Genomic DNA, 23,625 nt, shown 5'->3' on the forward strand with positions numbered 1-23,625 from the left:
GTGGCCCTATGTGTGACGTGGTCAGTATCCATTATAAGGTAGTGCATAGTGCCACCTGGTGAGTGTATGCATGAGTAGGTGCGTGTGACTTCCGTATACAATACTGAGAAAATACATCTTGGATGTTACAGTTTCTCCCCCTGTGAATTCGAATCCTGATTTATATGTCTCCAAGTTTGTGTAAAGATAAACTCGCGTGCATTCGTGCATGGACGAAATCTAGATTTATTTTGAAATCATATAAGAATCTTTGCTTTTTTTGCGTATCTTGGTCTTGCTGAATTCACTCAAGCGAAAAAAGACTGAAATATATACTGTATTCCTTCGGTAAGCAGACGAGTTTATCTATATGTAAGTAAATTTGAGATGGAAAAATAATTTTCAATCTTGAGTAAGTTCGTATACCATTTTATATTTAAAAGCATACGAGATTAAAAGTACATTGCAAAGAGGAAGTTGGTCATTTCTCTATACGGGAAATTAAAATATCAAATTGGAGAAATATATGTATGTATATATATATATATATATATATATATATATATATATATACATATATATATATATACATTATATATATATATATATATATATATATATATATATATATATATTTATATATGCATATATATATATATATATATATATATATATATATATATATTTATATATGCATATATATATATATATATATATATATTTATATATATATATATTATATATATACATATATATATATATATATATATATATATATATATATTTATATATATATATATATAACGATGGAATTTATGCATATGCATGATTGTGCACGATAGTACATACCTAGCACACCATCGCACATTCGTAGTAATGGAATTTTTTAAAGAATTGAATTTTGTGATTTTATATTACAAGCAAGCGGTAAAAACACTAAGTGGAAACGCTCCTCTAATATCAAAACCACCAATTAAAAATCATATCGTAGATGTCCATGGTGAAGCTAGTCCGAAAAAAAAATCTCACGGAACAGATAAATTTTATGTACAAGTCATTCAGTCGATTATTTTAGAATGACTGAGGCTATTTTTATCGAAGATATGAAGCCTTCTTTAAATTCTCAAAATGTGTTGGGCTTCTAAAAATGTTTAAATACTGATTTGTGTGCCCTTTTCATAGAACTATTTTACAGACTAATGTGTATTTCATTAATTATTTATTGGTGATTTTATATGTATACTGAATAATTAATTTAAACAATACAACTGTATATTTATTAATTACGGAAGTTTTGTATAATCATGTGATGATATTAAGGTTTCATGTAAAGTATGTGTACAAAATTTCTTGTAGTTTTTTAAATACGAACTTGCTTGGATAGACAGTTAACCTTTTTATTCTCGACTTTAGTTAACAACTTTAGGCTTGTTACATGCTAACAGTACTTATTTTGACAACTGTAACATTTACGAATAGTTCTATCATCACTTATACAAATATAAGACTTCGACGGAGTATGTTATATCCAGGCTTGAAATAGCATAGGGCAGCTATTCTCTTCTAAATGAATGCTGAGAACCAGAATGACAAAATGGATACGAAAAAGAGGAGAAAATACTAAATTTTGTTTAATCAGACAAAAGCGATACGGAAAAAAAGAAGAGATGAATATGGAATTCTCAAATCATAATTGCAAACTTGCAACTCACACGAACATGACATTCGTTAACAAAATAAAAATAAGAAATATTCTACGGTGTATTTCAACGAAAGTCGATTCCATTTTCTGTGAGCATCGATCAAAGGCAAATTTAATCGCTCATCAAAGTTTAACTGAAATTTTTTATGGAAGGATTGGGCTCAGACGACACACTGCGAGAGTTCGGACAAATTTTCCGGTGAATATGTGATGGAAAACGTCATTTCATTCGATGGGATAAGCAAACTTTTAAGAGTTGTTTTGATGGTGGATATTTTTTTTTTTTTTTTTTTTTGCTGTTCCAGAGAGGGGAAAGTCGAGCTTTCTATTTTTTTTTATAGCAAGAGGGGAGAGAAATGTGTCTGTTTGCGGTATTGCTTTATAACACCATTAAAGTAGAAAATTATTAGGGTACAAATATACATCACAAGTAAATTCTATTACAAACGTATAGCACATTTATAGAAAAAAAATATAATTATATATTCCTATACATGATCAAGTCCCAAACAAAATTATCAACGTGGTGGTAATGTTATACATATTTGTAAATGTTTACATTTGTCTTTTATATATCTCTATCTATATACTTTATGCATTTATATATATATATATATATATATATATATATATATATATATATATATATATATACATATACATACATACATTATATGTATATATACACATATATATGTATATATATATATATATCTATGTGTGTATATATTATAATCATATATATATATATATATATATATATATATATATATATATATATATATATTTATATATATATATATATATATATATATATATGTATATATATATTTATATATATATACTTATATATATATATATATATATATATATATATATATATATATATATATGTGTGTGTGTGTGTGTGTGTGTGTGTGTGTGTGTGTGTATACACTTTGCCATTTGAAGAAGTAGCTACAGAGAATGTTAATCTTCCAGTTCTCTGGAAACTTTTTAGGGTGAAGTTGCTATTTCCTAGAATTTCTCTTCGATGGCTGCAACAAACACAATTGGCTACCGAATACATAATCATCGACTGGTTTAATATAAACACAATGAACTTTTCCGTAAACAGGGCTGAGTTGCCAACAACAATGCCCTTGGGTTTTGTAACCAATAAGTGTGGTCCTCTAATTAAGTCATATGATCATGTTCTGATTACCTCCGCCAACGAAGTTGGAAGGAGGTTATGTTTTCAACCTTGTCTGCGCGTTTGTGTGTTTGTTTGTGAACAGCTTCCTGGCCACAATTTTAATCGCAGGGTAATGAAACTTGCAGGGATTGACTTTTATGCACAAAGCTAGAAATCATTAAATTTTGGAAGGTCAAGATCAAATGTCGAGGTTACGATCAAGCAAATTGTCCAATTCACGTAATCAGCCATACGTTTGGACATCGTTGTCACAGACTTAAAACTTGGTTCATAGTTGAGGGTATGAAATCCATGCTAATTAATACATGTTAAACTTGAAGGTCTAGGTCGAGTCCCAGGGCATGGACAAGCAAAAGGTCAAATTCTGGTCATCAACCACAAGGCCACAATTTCAATCGTAAAGTAATAAAACTTGCAAGGATTTTAAACTGTTATGTAAAGAGTTGAAAATTATTACATTTTGGAAGGTCAAAGGTCAAGGTCACAGATGAGCAAAACGTCCATATCACGTAATCAGCCATAAGTTTGGACGTCCTTGTCACAGAGACTTCAAACCTGGTTCATATTTGAGTTTATGAAAATCCACACCAACCAGAAATAAGCTGGCGTGAATGAGGTCTGCAGTCTACTGAGTGCCCCTCTAGTTTCTGATGTTATTAAAGCTAATCAAGATGCCACTTGTGTGCAATAATCCCGTAATATATATATATATATATATATATATATATATATATATATATGTGTGTGTGTGTGTGTATATGTATATATATGTGTGTATATATACACACATACATATATATATATATATATATATACATGCATATATATATGCACATATATATATGTATATATATATATATATATATATATATATATATATATATATATATATATATATACCCTCAAGCCGATTGGATTGGAAAGAAATTTTGATTGATATTGAGGATTTACATGGGTTACAATTGTATGATGAAGTTATGCCAATTAGTATTGTAAAAAAACTTTGACACTATAACTTTTAAGTAAGTTCGTGTTTTGTTGTCGAACTATCGCATTAGAGGCAAATCCTAGTTCAATGAGAATTGTAGACGTGCTTTATAAGCCATACCAAAGACTTCTCATCTGTGTAAATTGCGTATATTTGATTTGACAAAATTATACCAAACAAAGATTTGTAGCTCAGAGTTAAATCAATACTATTATAAAAGAAGAACCGTTCCAATAATATTCACAATTAGGATTTGCATCTCTTGGCAATTCACCCATGAAAATTGCATTTACCTAATTTTCTTTTTTTCTTTTTTAATTTACGAGTAAATTTATTAGTCAGTCATAATGATGAAGATCAAACTGGCAGAAAAGTAGAAATTCAGAGGCAAAAAAGTTACTTTAATCGTCGCAATACCACCGAGATTCTCCTCTTCCGATTGGATGCTCCATTTTCAAATCACTGTAATCAGGAAGGGATTCCCCGTGACACAGGAGATTTCACACGAATCGAGCTTAATTCGCTTAACTGAGCCTGTGTCATCCATCTTGGAATGCCCTGGTGACATTGGATGTTAAATCGACCGTTAAATTTCACCGGGAGATAATTTTCGCCGGAGTTAGCTATACTAATCAAAGGATATCTAATTGAGCCTGAAATCAAACTCAATGGTTTGAATTCTTTTCTCCTTGGAATCCAGTAATTTCTTTTTAATTCTTAGAAAATCTCACCACCAGAATCAGTTTAATTCAAGTGAGATTTTTAAAAAATATCGGATAAAATCCCAAATATATCTTAACACTTTGTCGTTTCACATAACACGAAGGAACTAATAAGAAATCACCACATGCCCCTGTCTCATTCTAAGGTACTGAGCAGTGGGAACATCCCTTATAGAGGATACCTGTCTATTAGCCACTTCATACACCGTAACGGAAGAATCATCAGCAGGTCGAACATCCTCCCACACATACTGTGCTCTTAATGTCTATATTGTAGACACTAACATACTTCTTGGATATTTAAGGCCTTCATTTCCTATACCACTTTCAGTTAAACTATTACAACACTTGTAAGATTCTCTCTCTCTCTCTCTCTCTCTCTCTCTCTCTCTCTCTCTCTCTCTCTCTCTCTCTCTCTCTCTCTCTCAACAATTCTAAGTAATGCACTTTTTATTACTTATCGTCCTCGATTCTTGCTTGACACATGACCGAAACGAAATTTACCTAACTTCATGTCCTACAACTATGGTTTTCTCCATTTTCTAAACTATTAATATTATATATGTATCTTTCGTTAACAGTTAGTTGTTTTGGTCCTTTGCTGGAGCCAACGCAGTTAAACCTGCCATTCAGACACCAATCAACCAAATGTCACCTTTCACCAAGTTCTTAAACATTGACTATGCAGACATGAAAAGTCAATGGTTATCTCAAGGTTTTATCTAAATCTGGCCGTTATTATATATCTATTTTTGTTACCTAACATCAAATTTAGTGGTTTAATCAAATAATAAAGAATAGTGATGGAGAAAACTGACATTGATGGTAGAATTAAAGTTAACCATAATCGAATTGATTAACAGAAACATAAACATAAAGTTGGTTTAATATAAGCGCAGAAAAATTGGGAGAAACCCTCATCATGAATAGAAACTAAGAGTAGAGACTAGGTAGTTATGTTATCCACAACAGAAAAACACTCTTGTCTGGAGAGAAACTTTAAATTGGATCACAGAGAGTTTGAATCTTATATTAACAAGGATATTGGTCAGAAGATGGCAAAGTTATAACAGGGACATTTCCCAAAAGGTAGCAAAAGTATAAACACGGATATTTCTCTAAACGTAACAGCTATAAACAAAGAATTTTTTCCGAGGTAGCAAAAATATAAGCAGCGATATCGGTCAACAAGTAGAAAAGATATATACAGGGATATTTCTCAAAATTTATCAGAAATATAAAGAAGATTGTTACTCAAATATCTTTTACATCAATGACATTTTCTCCATCGAGGGGAACTGAAGATGTCTTCCGCCATTTTCCCCGGAGAACGACAAGCTTATGTTTCAAGAAAAGTAGATCTTGAAATAAATGAATATAGGCAGTGGAGTAGGATTGAGGTATTGGTAAATTGAATTGAAGGAGCTGGAGAGAGAGAGAGAGAGAGAGAGAGAGAGAGAGAGAGAGAGAGAGAGAGAGAGAGAGAGAGAGAGAGAGAGAGAGAGAGAGAGAGAGAGTTGGGTGACAAAATAATTTCCAGCAGAGAGTTGCGATAAGTAGTCCCTTTCAAATTACAAACGAATCAAAACTCACTGTCTTTACTCAGGCTATAAGCAAATATGAGCCGTACAAGACACAAAGGTAAACTGTAGACAGGAATATTGCTGAAAAAGGAATACAAAAAAATGGATAGTAAAAAGGTAGCAATGATATAAACGAAGATCGTGGTCAAAATGTAGCAAAGATATAAAGAGGGATATTGGCCGAAAGATAATAGCGATATTAAAAGGGATATCTAAAAAGGTCACACAGATATAATCATGGATATTGCTCAAAAGGTCACACAGATTTAAACAGGACTATTGCTCAAAAGGTCATACAAATATAAACATGGATATTGATCAAAAGGTTACACAGATATAAACAGGAATCCTGATCAAAAGGTCACAGACATAAACAGGGATACTGCTCAAAATGTCACACAGATATAATGAGGGATATTTCTCAAAAGGTCACACAAATTTAAACAGGGATATTGCTCCAAGGGTCACCCAGATATAAACAGGAATATTGCTCAAAATGTCACACAGATATACAGTAAACAGGGATATTACTCAAAAGGCCATACTGATTTAAACAGGGATATTGCTCAAAAGGTCACAGAGATATAAACAGGAATATTGCTCAAAAGGTCACACATATATAAACAGGGATATTGCTCAAGGTCACACAGATATAAACAGGGATATTGCTCAAAAAGTAGTTAACATATAAAAGTAAGGACATTGGTCAGAAATTAGCAAAGCTATAAAGGAAAATATTCCTTAAACTATTCCCCAAATAATTTCAAAATTTTCTTCTAGCTTTCTAGAATGATATAATATAAGGAGGACAACTACCACAGGAAAATGATTGGCTAACTGGTTTCATTTGAAGTTAGATTCCCTGTCCAATATGGCTTAGTAATGTCTTCTAACCTTTAAGATTATAAGACAATTATAAACGTTTGAGAATGAAATTTAGCATCTCCAAAAATTACATGGGAGCTAGGTTGAAGGTTGTTGAAAAATTAATCAAAGTACGATGGATACGTTCACTTATTATGTAAACTTCATCTGTACACACACACACACACACACACATATATATATATATATATATATATATATATATATGAGAGAGAGAGAGAGAGAGAGAGAGAGAGAGAGAGAGAGAGAGAGAGAGAGAGAGAGAGAGAGAGAGAAAGTATATTTAAAAGTTTTTTATATGAATACACGGTAAAATCACTTGACCACTAGTGATTGAATGGACTCCATACAAAAGAAAAATTCAGACAGAGTAGATAAAAGCGGGAGAAGGAAGCATAATCAAAGATAGAGACATTCAAAATACTGTGGAAGCGAGATATACTATTCAATTGGTTTTTAACATGAGTTCTTATACATCAAGAACATTTTTTCCAGCGCAGTGAAGGGAACTGACGATGTCTTCAGCCATTTTCCCAGGAGAATGCCAGGCTAATGTTTTAAGAAGAAGTAGATCTTGAAATAAATGAATATAGGTAGTGGAGTAGGATTGGGGTAGAGGTAGAGGAAACTGAAGGAGCTGGAGAGAGGGAGGTGGGTGGGTGACATAATTTCTAACAGAGCTGAGATACATCATTTCTTTCCAATTACAATTCTCTTCAAACGAATCAAGACTCGCTATCTTTATTAATGATATAAGCAAACATGACCCGTATTTTTCCGATTCTGAACACCCAATCACCTACCTATCCGCCTTCAAAAGAAAGGCGCAAATAGAAATCACAAACTATTTTTCTTGTTGCCGCTTTCTTTTCGCATCCTGCCTCTGGAGAGAAACAGAAGCCGGTGAAATCAAAGGAGAAAAGCAATGGAAGGCACGTACTGACTTACTTAAGAGGCGCACAAAGCCCGGGAATAAGACACGCAAGGAATCCTCCATTCCGGCCGAGGGAAAAATAACAACTAAGAATTCAAGATTTTCGCAAATTCCAACCCTTGCAACGCCCGTCAGGAGAACTGCAATAGATTCCCTGCTTTCCACAAAACCCCGGGAATACACTATTGTTGATGCATAACAGGAGAATTTTCCGATGTATTCAACGTTCCCGAACTGAAATGTTAATCGTAAGTCTCCTCCAAAGAGAAAATCGAGGAAAATGATGATATTCATAGAATTTATAATTTTTGTATTTAGGAATGCCGTTTTGCAAACTGATAAACGTAATCTAAGTTCGCATATAATGAGTTATTCCCATACATAACTAGGAAGGTTAATGCTCTGTTTCACTTTTTTATCATGGCAGCATTCTTACGGCATCTAAGGTGTTTAGTATCCCTAGAAAAACGGTAAGAAATATAATGATGTTTCTAGGTAAGCATTGACGTAAAAGGTGGTTTGGGTAAAATATTAAAGCATAGCAGTTACTCTGATATTAAATTAGTCTCTGGAATGGACAAATTCAGCGTTCCCAAACTAATATGCTTATCGTAAGTTTTCTAAAGAGAAAACGGAGGAAAATGATAATATTGATGATATTGCGGTATTCTGCCAGCATTTGGTATCGTGGGCGGAGAAACATCCTGAAAGATCTTTCAATTTAAAATCCTTTTATGAAAATAACTAGTTGAGTATATGTATTTTTTTTTTTTTATACAAATATGAGAGTTGTAATGCGCACGTATATTGTTAAATATCTGCATGAATTTGCAAACAGATACACATCAACTAGTGATTATTATTATTATCATTGTTATTATTATAATTAGCTAAGCAAAACCCTAGGTGGAAAAGCACGATTCCTTTAGCCCAAGGGGTCCAACAGGGAAAAATACCCAACGAGGAAAGGAAATACGGAAATAAATGAACAAAGAGAAGGAGGGAACAACTAAAATACTTAAAAAGAAAAAAAAAAAAACTAGTCACGTGTTTATTCAATCCAATTTTCTAGGTACTCTGTACAGTAGTATCATGATGACATGCTGGTCGATCTCTGCTTCAGTTAAACATATTCGTCATCATAATCAATCAACGACAATGATTATTGCAGTTACTGCCTTGAACAGCTTGAGGTCATCAATTCGTTCATTCTTCATAAGCAATTACAACATCACAAGAAAAGCGTCAACCATCCAAAAGAGTCAAAGGGACTATCCAAGTGCGCAAATATGATATACTAGTGTACGCAATCCGTCAGAAATGACAGCTAAACATTTAGATAGACATGCGCACATACGTGCACACCTCCCTCTCACCAGGGTGTAACTTCTCATCTCCCCCTCCCGATAGACGGGGAGAGCTGAGAGTGGCCGGATATATATATATATATATATATATATATATATATATACATATATATATATATATATATATATACATATATATATATACATATATATATACATATATATATATACATATATATATACATATATATATATATATATATATATATATATATATATATACAGTATATATATATATATATACATATATACATATATATATATAAATATACATATATATATATATATATATATATATACAGTATATATATATTATATATATATATATATATACACACATATATATATATATATATATAATTTATATATAGATATATATATATATATATATATATATATATATATACATATATATATATGCATATATATGTATATATATAAGTGTATATAAATAAATAAATAGATAAATATATATATATATATATATATATATATATATATATATATATACATTTTACATACTTTTCATACGGTATACAGTAAGTACATATATACTAATATATATATATATATATATATATATATATATATATATATATACATATATGTATATATATATATGTGTGTGTATACATATATAATATATATGGATATATGTTTGTGTTTATATATTTACATATATAAATTTGTATACATTTTATATGTTTAATACCATATGAACGCTGCAAAATGTATGGGTATATATATATATATATATATATATATATATATATATATATATATATATATATATGAAAAATCTTGTAACATTACCGAAAAGCAGGATTATATGCAAGCCCTAATTTTTTCCGGTAAATCGTTGTGTTCAGAGAAAATGACGTCAGAGCCGTTATACACAGAAGAAAAGAAGTCAGGAGAAAGCCAACGCGATCCTGAGGGAATTCCATGAACCTGAATCTTTGGCCAAGTTAAGGAAGATTCCTCAAGGCAAGGGAATATCAGCGGAAGACAAAACAGTTATTTATATATCTCTCTCTCTTTTCAAAAAGAGAAAAAAATAGGTGCGCATGCGCTCCAAAGATCAATGAGTAGCTGCTGGCTGGATTGAATCTGTTTATTCATTTCTCTGCTTCACTTCAGCTAGAATTCCTTTCCGTGAAATCATGCAAACAAGATCCATCCGACCTTCTGAATAATGATGATCATAGTAAATTGAAAGACAAAAACAAGAAACCTTCACATTTGAATTTCATTTTGCCGCAGTCTTTTCAGTTTTGCGTCTGGGATAAACTGAACAAAAAATTATACCTAAAAATAATCTGGTATCTTATTTTACAAAGTAAATATATATATAATTTATATGTATATATATATATATGCGTATATATATATATATATATATATACTGTATATATATATATATATATATATATATATATATATATATACTGTATATATATATATATATATATATATACTGTATATATATATATATATATATATATATACATATATATATATACTGTATATATATATATATATATATATATATATATATATATATATATATATATATATATATACTGTATATATATATATACTGTATATATATATAATATATATATATATATATATTATTATTACTTACTAAGCTATAACCCTAGTTGGAAAGGCAGGATGCTATAAGCCCAAGGGCTCCAACATGGAAAATAGCGCAGTTAGGAAAGGAAATAAGGAAATAGATAAACTACACGAGAAGTAATTAACAACTAAATAAAACAGTAATATAACAAATTTATATATAAACTATAAAAACTTCAAAAAACAAGAGAAAAAGAAATAAGATACAATAGTGTGGCCGATTGTACCTTTAAGCAAGAGAATTCTAATCGAAGACCGAGGAAGGCCACGGTATAGAGGCTATGGCACTATCCAAGACTAGAAAACAATGGTTTGATTTTAGAGGGTATTTCTCGTAGATTAGCTACTTACCATAGCTAAAGAGTCTCTTCTACCCTTACCGAGAGGAAAGTAGTCACTGAACAATTACAGTACAGTAGTTAACCCTTTGAGCGAAGAAGAATCGTTTGATAATCACAGCGTTGTCAGATGTATGACGACAGAGGAGAATATGTAAAGAATAGGCCAGACTATTCGGTGTATGTGTAGGCAAGAGGAAAATGAACTGTAACCAGAGAAGGATCCAATGTAGGACTGTCTGGCCAGTCAAAGGACTCAATAACTCTCTAAAAGTAGTATTTCAACGGGTGGGTGGTGCCCTGGGCCACCTACTACCTGTATATATATATATATATATATATATATATATATATATATATATATATATATATATATATAATATTTATATATAAATTTATATATATATATATATATATATATATATATATGTGTGTGTGTGTTTATAAATATATATATATATACATATATATCCCCAATGACCAACTTTTTACTAACAATCTGAGGTGACTTTTAAGTTCTGTGCGCCCGTTACACAAGTAATAATTTTTGTACACGTGCTTCATGTGAAATAACATTACATAACATTGCTTTACCAACAACAGTCTTCTTAAGTTAAGTAGTAAAAATATCTTATTTATTTTTACTTGCAAGTGCAGTGCTTGCATAGTACTGTAAAGGAAACTAGTAACGATGATTCGAGCTTGTTCGAAAGAGCTACCCAAGACCTACAAGTCTTAGACTCTCTCTCTCTCTCTCTCTCTCTCTCTCTCTCTCTCTCTCTCTCTCTCTCTCTCTCTCTCTCTCAATTAGTTAGTCAATAAATTGAGTGCAAGGTAGTTTAGATGTACATTCCATATATCATCAAAGAAGAGGTAATTTACCGAGAAAAAGAAGGTTAGAACTCGATATCATACCATTGGTTGCATGAGAAAGTCTCTCTCTCTCTCTCTCTCTCTCTCTCTCTCTCTCTCTCTCTCTCTCTCTCTCTCGCCCTTTTCCAACATAATTGTCTAGCTCTAGGATGCGTAACACGTAAAGACTCAACAAGTACAATAAGGTATTTAAGGGAACTAACCTAAACCATTCGGTTTTGCATCAGCAGCCTGGTGAGGGTACGTCATGACCACCGAATACCACTATTGCAGTTTAGTTGGTTCAACTTGAGCCAGTCTCGTGATATCACGGCAACTTGCAGTAAGTGCAATTAAGAGTTAAAGGGAATAAGAAGTCTGGTGTGGCCATCTGGACTCTCTGGCTCCTAGAGTTGCACACAAGGTTACGTAAAACGTGTTAATGAAGGTATACAACCGATTACTTCTTCAGCTGCAGTTTTTGTCATAATTATCAAAGAAACGGAAAGAGAAAAATAGAAGTTTTTGTTTTTTCAAATAAGTTTGAAATATAGGAAGCTTTTCCTTGAAGAGGGTGTGACTTGAATGGATAAATGATCAATTAGAGGAAAATAAGCAGGTAATCATTTCATACTTTGATAATTGAAAAGGAAAATAAAACTTGCAAAAAATGTATTGTATCTTCGAAATAGGTTCTGAATATGAAAACAATTCATAGACAAAAGAACATTTTTCGTGAATTATGAAAATGGTTACTGCAATACCGATACTGATAACACTAACAATAATATCTAATTGGACGGTGAGGCTGTAAATGAGGGATGATGCTAGAGGACATACGACTAAGACCTGAAAATTTTAAAGGGTGGCTACTGATACGGACCAGAGTACAAGGATCGGCTACGAATAATATATGTCCAGTCCACGACTCTGATGGAGTATCTCCACAATACAACGTTACATTATTTCAAAAAAATTGTCATATATATATATATATATATATATATATATATATATATATGTGTGTGTGTGTGTGTGTGTGTGTATACACACACACACACACACACACACATATATATATATATATATATATATATATATATATATATATATATATATATATATATATATATATATATATATATATGTGTGTGTGTGTGTGTGTGTGTGTGTGTGCGCGCGTGTGCTTACAACAGAGCAAAAGAAAAGAAAAGCTAAAAAAACCTTCTATCTTAAGCTAAAGTGTAGCAGAATACAATCTATGAAGTAATTATCTAACAATTCCGATTTCACGGAAAATATCAATTGAAGGTAGTAAATTATCTTATATGAAAATATTTCCAAAAGCCATGAACAGGCTATATAAAGAAATGAAGTATAAAAATCTTCAATAAGTACAAACAGGCCTATTCTCTCAACAATATAATAAATATAAGCAAATCCACATTTCACTAATTTTGTTAAGGCAACGAGAACATTGTTAATTAAAACAAGACTGAGCAAAATCGTTGCCTTCCGCCGGCAAAGTGCCTTAAAAACATCGCGAATACAAAACTTAAATACCCAAATAATTTTCAAGTTTGTGTAGAATTTCACTAGCATTTCCAGAAATACCCTCTTTTGCTGTTTTTTTTTTTTTTGTCATAGTAATTATTTCCTCTGTTATCGTTGGTAATAAAAATAACAATAGCACCTTACTTCATCTTTAATCGTAAACATGAAATTTTACCTTGATATTCTAACCCCTTGCACACACAAACACACACATATACAGTATATATATATATATATATATATATATATATATATATATATATATATATATATATACATATATATATATATATATATATATATATATATATGTGTGTGTGTGTGTGTGTGTGTGTGTGTGTGTGTGTGTGCAAGAGGTTAGAATATACCAAACTGGCTTGCCAGAAAGTACGACAAATAAATTAACGACACAGCACATATAACAAGTAAAGAAAGATTCCGCTGCATACCATTATCCTCAATGCCATAATATGAAAAGGTCAAGAGTCTTAATTCACCACTCCCGGGAAACAACACTCGAAAGCTCTTTAGGGACAAACAAAAATATGCGGAGGTTGTCTGTTACATTATGGTAAAAAGTGGACAAAGATTTCCATTCCACCTGGCCGGGCATAATATTTCAAAACAGTTCTTCACGAATTCTACCTCGTGAAATGTATTTTTCATTAAAGTGGTTCATTACCTTCCTAGCAGAGTGAAGTCCATAAAAGTGTAAATATTTACTAACGAGAAAGAAGAATACCACGTTTCTAACAAAAGGAATAAATGTTACTGACAAGCAACAAATGTTTTATATAAACGAGCGCATTTCTGTTTTTATATATTGCAAATGCCTCAGTGAATAGTAACGGATTACAATACAAACAGGGTAAAATGTGACGTTGCATTTAAACTGTTTTCTCTTCAAATATAAAGCATAACTTTATTATTCAATCAAGCAATAAGCTTTTTATAATAAGAGAATAAATGTTATTTTAAAAAAGATATTTTTACGGGAGGATTTTTGTTTAATGTACCCACAAACTTGCAACTATTATAGTTTGTTTATATCTTAGGAATATTTTGCATTTCCTTTACTTAGTATCCAGTCAATAATCATTATGATGATGACGAATCTATATAGATACATTATATCATCAGAAATACAGAGATATTTGTGGTTGGTCATGTCTATCCCGTGAATAAGAGTCGATTGTTTAGCATTAGTAATACATTTTCTAATATCCTTACGAGTACGAGGGTATCGCATTCAATCATAATTTTTCATCTGAAACTGAAAATCTCATCTTCAGAGTTTTTTATAAAGAGATTTTGTGCACTGGATGGGAAGCTTTGAATGATGACAAAATTTTTCAAACCTTTTAAATATTGTTATTTGTGCTGCTAGACTGGCAAGATGGCCTCTATAAGAACCATTATAAATGAAACTGGGTGGAAAGAATGAAGGTAGTGTCACAGAACGAGTTGGAGACAGTCATCCAGAATGGTCTCATCCAGTTGTTGTTACGGAATCTGTAGGATAGACATAAATTACCGCTGACTTAGCCATAGCTAACGGGTATCAAGGTGAAGAATAGTGTAGGCACTAAATGGCGCCAAATATATTGCATAGTTTATTGTTGTTGTTGTTGAGGATTTAAGGCAGGTAGAACGACAGAGATATTCATGAGATTTCCCTGATTAGCTAACACCTCGTGGAAGTCACCACCATCATCATCATCATCTCTTACGCCAATCGACGCAAAGGGCCTCTGTTAGATTTTGCCAGTCGTCTCTCTCTTGAGCTTTTGAATCAATACTTCTCCATTCATCAACTTCTACTTCCCGGTTCATAGTCCTCAGCCATGTAGGCCTGGGTCTTCCACTCTTCTAGTGCCTTGTGGAGCCCAGTTGAAAGTCTGGTGAACTAATCTCTCTTGAGTAGTGCGGGGAGCATACCCAAATCATCTATATCTACCCCTTACCATGATCTCATCCACATATGGCACTAAAGTAATCGCTCTGATAGTTTCATTTCTAATCCTGTCCTACCATTAAACTCCCAATATTCTTCTGAAGGAGTTGTTCTCATCTACAAAATCTGTTAGATATTGTTTCTTTGTCAAACCAAGACTCATGTCCATAAAGTAACACCGATCTCACTAAACTGATATATAGCCTGATCTTTATATGTAATTCCAGGCGAGTTTATTTTCAAATTTCACGTAACTTAGCCATTGTCTGATTTGCTTTTTTCAATCTTTTATTAAACTCCAATTCTAAAGACCCTGCATTAACGATCATAGTTCCTAAACATTTAAATGATTCCATCTTATTAATCATTTCTCCTTCCAAGGCTATTTCATCTTCTACTACATATTCCGTTCTCATCATCTCTGTCTTTCTTCTTTATATCTTGAGCCCAACCTCATGTGATATTTTATGCATTCTGGTAAGCAAGCATTGCAAACCCTCTGGAAGTCAAAAAAAAAAAAAAATAAATAAAACTCACAAGCTTTATCATCCTTGATGATAGCATTAATGTTCAGACACCTTATTGTTTAATGGTGGCATCTATGTTTATTTTCAAACAGTCAATAAATCATAGTTGATAATTTTGCGAGAACCTGCACAGCAATGAATGATGTGTTAATTGCAATTTAAAGACGTGATCATACAAAAACTGTATGGATATATCTTGATTATTGTCTTAACCAAAGGATTATTCTCGTCCCAAAATCGTTTAGTGTAGTTTACAGTATTCATTCCCTGAGGCCACTCCAAAATCCTTGCAGTTCAAGGAGGCATAGGAAAATTGGCAAGTCGGCTAGGTTCCTTTTAAATCCTTTTAAGCCCGTTACGTTCCTTTAGATATAATTTCTGTATAATTTACACACACAAACCACAATACATTTGACCCAAATGGTGAGACTCGATTGTTAGGCGGCGGAAATAAACTGAAGAATTCTGAAACTACCTTACAGAACTGGCAGTTGTGAAGGGTAGAAACTTCAACACTTGAAGAAGTAAATTTTTTTTGACAGGGTTAAAAGCGGAACGAAGCCTTTATCCATTAGATAGAAAAATTCCAATCAAAGAATATAAACTATACCTCTTAGAAAATAATTCACACTAGTTACACGTCATCAACTAACCTTGTTATGGCTTGAGATCTATTCCTTCGATTACTAGAAGGAAAAACTCTAGCTCAAACTCCCAAGTGAATTCCAAAAATACATACAAACATCCCATTTCAACTTATTTTTTTGAAGGTTTGTAACGATATCCCCACAAAATGAAAATAACAGGATAGAGAGAATTACAGCTGATTATATCAGGTTTAATGGTACTGTCAATGAAGACTTTATCGCAAGAAAAAAAATAAGATAAACCTTCGAGTATTAAGGATTTGTAAGTTTTTGTTGACTGCCACTGTATAGATAACGATTCGTAATTCCCAAGTGACCAAGAAAATCAATACTTTGAAGTTTTCCAAACAGCCTATGAGGGAGGTCGCATGAGCTAAGGTCTTCCATCATAACAATGTGAGGGATATGAATTTGTGAATCGTGTGAAAACATTTGAAAATCATCGAATGACATGTGGATGAGATCATGGTGAGGGGTAGATGGAGATAGTTTGGGCATGCCCTTCACACTCCCCAAGAGAGATTAGTTCACTAAACTTTTCACTGGGCTTCACATGGCATTAGAAGAGTTGGAAGACACAAGCCTACATGGCTGAAGACTATGAAGCGTGAAGTAGAAGATGATGAATGGAGAAGCATTGATTTAAAAGCTCAAGATATAGACGGCTAGCAAAATCTAACCGAAGCCCTTTGCGTCAATAGGCGTAGGAGGAGGTGATGATGAATTATATTCACAATTCTAGGTACACTAAGATGGAAGTGCAGTGAGGCAAATCCCTTGCCAAAAGAATACCGGAATAATGTATAATGCTTTTATGCCAATGAAACGATGATTCGCTCTTGATTTTTTTTTCTTCTTTTTTTTTTTTTTTTTGCTTAGCCCTTCTTTTTTTTTTTTTTTTTTTTGCATCATTGAATTTGTTGTTCATCTTTAAGTTGGTCTATTTTTGTCAAGAGTGGAGTTATGACGTTAGATAACTGGTAATCTATCAATCAGATAGTCAAGACTTGGAGGTAACCTCATTCAAAAATAAACGGCTGAGTGTATCTTGTATTTATACTCATGATTTCGCTTTAATAAATTGTGAAATAGTTTAGTCTAAAGTGTGTTCATAATCCTATGCTATTTTCGTTTAGTCTTAAAGGGGTTGTTAATTGATAGTATGCCATTTCATGGAAGATCTAGTGTTAAAACAGTTGCTCCCCTTCCAAAGGGTATTAAGTGCGCCTAGGTGTATAAGAGACCAAAGCCTCTGAATTTACTCCGGTAAATAATTTCCCTTCTAATAATATTCTTTTTGCATTGAATTTATTACGAGAAAGCATTTTTATCCTAGTTTCATTCTTTTACAAAGATTTATTCAGAAAAAAAAATACTGTTATAGTTATCAAATTTTACTATATTTTAATAGTTAGTCAGCAAATATCACAGCCCACAGTATCGTAATAATCATTTAATGTTAATGTAATATGTAATCATATTCTTCAATAATCACTCTAATTGACCCCAATTCTATAAATGGGTAGGCCAAAGTCCTATTTACCATCATCACGCAAGCTTAAGAAAAAAAGGATTTTCATTTTATCAACAATATAAAACCCTAAAAATAAGATATTCAGGGTAAATATGCAGATGAGCAATGATTGATTTTGGTTAAATTATTTGCGAGGCTAATCTTAGTAAAATAAATTCAAATTCATTGCATAGTTGCTTACACAAACACAAGCATGTATGCACGCACGCATACGATAGTTTCACAAACATAGGAAAAATAGGCATTCAAGGTACATTTAAGTATATAAGGTACCAAAATAGATCATAAGACATTGGTTTAAAGGGGTAAACGCATTTCGTTTCCTACTCTTGTACTGGTCCGTGTCTTTTTAATGTCAAAGGAGATTATTTGTGCCCTTTTCTTGTAGGATCTCCACAAGATTTCACTTGGAATAGTATCCAAAATGATGCCGTTGTACTCTTGAAGGAAACAAAGGCCTATATTTCCTCCAAGGTTGTACTAACTCAAGATCTACCCCAAAAGGACTTCGAGGCATTTGAATATTGTATTCCTAGAAATAATTTCGTGAATGGATTATCCCAGAGATGTTCAAAGTTTTTGTCTTGCATTTTAAAATATCGTTGATATATTAAAATACGTTCTCGTAAATATAGCCAGGATATTTCTAAAGCTCACAAGACTTTAATGAATTAAACACAGATATAGCTGGTCTTATGCCAGTATGGAATTGCAACTCCCAAATATATTTTCAAGATGTATTTGTAAATATTTTATAAAAAAGTGTATACAATAAGGAAAATTCAAATATTGCCGCATGATACCTGTCAATAACATTTCAGAGGGAAACTGTGATACTTGAAAAAAGATTATTCAATTGAAGAAAGATCATCCAATTGAAAACTTAAAAATTACAGAAAAAAACTTAGTGCAAGGAATAAGAAATAACAATGAATAGGCTACCCTCAAAGACAATAAGAAATTAAGTCGAAGAATTATTGTAGTAAAAAACAATAGATTTTTTTACGGAAACATGTTATCCCATAAACGAAATAGACGTGCATTTCTCGTAACGCTTTACCGTAAGCTATATGGAGTCACACTTGTATTAATAATAAAATTATTAATCTAATTAGCATCATAACCTTTCTCATTGTCGTATATAGAACAGTAGAAAATTTCGTAATAAAACAGATATATATATATATATATATATATATTTATATATATATATATATATATTATATATGTGTGTATATATGTATATATATATATATATATATATATATATATATATATATATGTGTGTGTGTGTGTGTATATACATATATATATATACATATACATATATATATATATATATATATATATATATATATATATATATATATATATTCTTATATATTATCATAAAAATTCACTAATATATATACATATATACATATATATATGTATATGTATATACATAAATATATATATACACACACACACATATATATATATATATATATATACATATATATATGTGTGTGTGTGTGTGTGCGTGTGCGCGCGTGTGTGTGTGTGTGCGCGCGTGTGTGTGTGTGTGCGCGTGTGTGTGTACATAAGCATTTCACAAGTTATTTTCCAAAATGGGTGGAGGCCCCTAAGGAAAAAAACTCGACATCGGATACCTATCTAGTTCATCATAGGGGTTATATAGATCGATATATTTCACAATAACTTTTTTTCCATTACTTCCAAACTTCAGTTCTAACTATTGTAGAACAAACGCTTGACCCACACCAAATTACCCAAGCTTAAACGTCAGCTGTTCTTTCCTGATTTCACAACCAAAATCCTACTGTACAGCTTCCTTGGTCTATAATATTATACCCATACTATTCTGAACAATCCCCCTTGATACCTTTACAGAGTGGAACAATAATCTCTCTCGTCCGTTCTTTCGAGTTTCGGGTCCTTCCTTTAAACAAATATGCTTCACAAACCCTGACAAGCAGCTGCATCACGCTGTCACCACCATAATGCAGTATGTTACTTGCAATCCCATCACGTTAATGTGTCTTTCCTATCATCAACCTCTTGATCGCTTTCCTTACATCAATAGTTTCTTCCAGCGGAAATTTCAGCCTTACACTAATCCTTTAAAGTCTTTTATCACTCAGTTCTGCAGAACTCTGTTCTATCTTCCATATAAAACCTTCTAAACGAAATACTCTACTGACCAAGAATGCATTCACAACTGAAAGAATCTTTTCAATATAATGTATGTGTTCAATGACCATTAAGTAAACTAAAAAAAAAATTATGATTTTTAACTATGATTTGCATTACCAATTTACGCCACTAACAAATTTCCAGTCCAATTATTTCATGATCCGCGTCACATTAAATTATTCGCAAAAAATGTTTATTGAAATTGTTCTGTAAACGGGGTATACGTCTCCCTTGTTGCCGTTTGATCAACATTCAAGCCACTAAGAAGAACCTATGCATTGAAAGACAAAAGCACTTAGAGCTTTCAATATCCTTTAGCTGGTATAAATGAAGATGGGTTCGCAATAAATATTGAATTAGTTAAAAACATCTTATCAATATGATATAAAACCAGATCAAACTAAAATCATGCCAATTATCCGGAATTTCAGAATGATGACTTACCTAACTTCTAATAGCGGTAGTTAAGCCTGGAACGTTTCCTGAATTTTTCACTTAAGTACGAGCATCTCTTCAGCTATCAAAATCACCGAAATATTCATTAACTTTACCTACTACTGGTACACATGTATCAAAGCCAGTGACACAAAAGCAAATTTAATAATGTAAAATTAATAAAAAATCATAAATCATGTCAAGGCGGAAATTTGTTAACCAGCGGTTTCGAATGAAAATATGATTAACTCACCTCTCTAAAGAAAAAAGCCCAGAGGAATACATAGTTCATTTCCGGCGTCCAGGATTTCACAGTTTCGTTGTTATCCAAACTGAAAATCAAATAAACATTAAATAATTCAGTTTCACCCACCAGGTACACTGTCTTGCCAATGAATAACACGAACACTAACTACGGTAACGACTAACAAATTCATTTGAACAATGGTTTCCTCAAGACCCTCAGTCTAGCCAACCTATTCTAAGTGGGTCCCGGGTTTCCTTGACTTTAAGACAATTTGTTTCGAACAAATATTTCGTTTTAAGAAACTTCACTTTCTGCAGTCTATAGCTCTGGTTATTCCATGGCCTGGCATTCTTCCATTTATGAGAGGAACTTGAAGGATAAAATGAATTTAAATGTATCAAAACCAATTAATTTCATTAATAGGGAGGAGATTATCCCACCCATTGAGTTGAACAACTCTTACAATAGGTCGAAAAATCGGGAAGGAGTAAAATGAAGAAACTAAGATATAATTAAGTGATAAAAACTAAAGAAAAAAACTAGAAATGCACTCAGAGTGCAGACCTCCGTCACGGGAGCTTACTTCGCGAAACCAGCTTGCCTATCCCAGAATCAATTTACACCGTAGGCGTATTTGAAGTCTGATTGACAACCATGTGCGAACTTAGGGTTAAGGTTAGAGTTAATTCGGTCGGCCTTTTGCTTGACCTTGACCTTCGACCTAGAACTTTCAAAATTGAATCACTTCCACGTATCGACATAACAAATAATCCCAGAACGTTTCACTAATCTATCAGTAAAATTTGTGGTCAGGAAGATGCTCACAAACAAATAAGCAGACAAACAGGGGCGAAAACATAACCTCCTCCCAACTTCGTTGGCGGAGGTAATTAAACCTATACAATATTAAAAGTTAACATTTTATCTATAATACTCCTTAGCCACTTTAAAATCCTAAAAACACAAATTCTTAGAATTCGATAAAATGTCATTGATCGTTTTCAGACCAAAACCAATCTCTCTCTTTTCAAAATTCTCTGCACTTGCACAAAACGTGTTTAATTGGCAAAAAGGCAGTATAGTGCTTCCGGGTGCACATTCAAAAGCTATAGGTTGATCTTGTATCACAAATAAGTAACCTAGTTAATATTACTTCAGTTTTTGTCTCTGTGTTGATGATTCTCACGAAGAAACAATGGGTTTGATATTTTCAACTTGTAATTGACAGAACTCCAACATTGACAGGATGCCAACATATTTAAAATTTTACCCCTTAAAATTAAAATTTGTTAAGGCACTCTTTGATTTGGAATATCAATTTATTTTTCGTGACATTTGATGGATTTTATGGTAAATCTCGAATCAAAAACAATAGCGAGTTAGCCTATCTTCATTTTATTAATAATGTTAATTGCTAGTAAACTAACTCTTAGTTCAGAAGTAATTACTGATGTTTCGGTGGGTAATGAGAATTTAATAGTTTTGTCTGTGGATAGCTCAGTTAATTCTATTGTATTTAGTCGTGAAAGTTTTATCTTAAAATACAGTAATCACGATTTTGTAAGAATTATATCTAACAACCCTTTTGGCGTATCATTTTTTTTTTCTAATCATATGTACTGTATTTATTGAAGTTAAAAGGGATACAATTAGTGAAAACCTTAAATTCCTATAGACTATAGCAACCCTCCAATAGCCGTTGAATATCTCACAGAAAGGACACTGAACTGTGATGAATTTACCACGCATGATGGCGAAAGAATTTTCTATTACTTGCATTGAGCTTGGGCGGCCATTGGGGTATATTATTAACATAGTAGTAGGCTACTTATTGGAGGAGTTGATTTCCTCCTCTATAGTCGGGAATTTTGGAATTTGGGTCATAAACTCGAGCACTAGGGCCGGGATGGACATTCCCTGCTGAGATACAGCAAAGGAAAACTCCGTTGTCGTTCAAAGGTGCAACCAAAAGTTCGCAGAGGCAAAGGAAGCAAAACAGAGGTGAAGTAAAAGACTAAAAATGTGTGGAGTTGGGGGCAAAGAAACGCTGTAATGAGCCTATGGATTTATGAATTTGAACTATACAGCCATGTACTGAGAACTACGTCATTCAGCACACAAATGTAACTGGGGAAAACTCTTCAGTTACACTATGAAGTGAAAATTAAGAGGTTGGACAGCAAGATAACAGGATGAAGGAACAGAGGTAAAGTAGAAGGATATAAAGCAAATGCAGGTATGGACCGAGGAAATGTTGCTCCGCACGAAGCGATGACCCTTTGGTAATTGTCACAGTGCAGTGTTTGAAGCGTACTAGTGACACTTTCCACCTACGAGGTCCCTTC

The 23,625-nt window shown here is 32.4% G+C and overlaps 1 long non-coding RNA gene across 1 annotated transcript in view; it reads right to left on the minus strand.

Moving 5' to 3' along the window:
• Positions 1-21,420, minus strand: part of LOC137642651 (uncharacterized) — a 96,650-nt gene extending 75,230 nt beyond the window's left edge. The window contains exon 1 of the long non-coding RNA XR_011044836.1: positions 21,287-21,420. This is a non-coding gene — a long non-coding RNA (uncharacterized lncRNA). The remainder of the gene's footprint in view (positions 1-21,286) is intronic.
• Between the last annotated feature and the right edge of the window lie 2,205 nt (positions 21,421-23,625).

The sequence above is a fragment of the Palaemon carinicauda genome, chromosome 6, assembly GCF_036898095.1.
Source record: "Palaemon carinicauda isolate YSFRI2023 chromosome 6, ASM3689809v2, whole genome shotgun sequence".
NCBI lineage: Eukaryota > Metazoa > Arthropoda > Malacostraca > Decapoda > Palaemonidae > Palaemon > Palaemon carinicauda.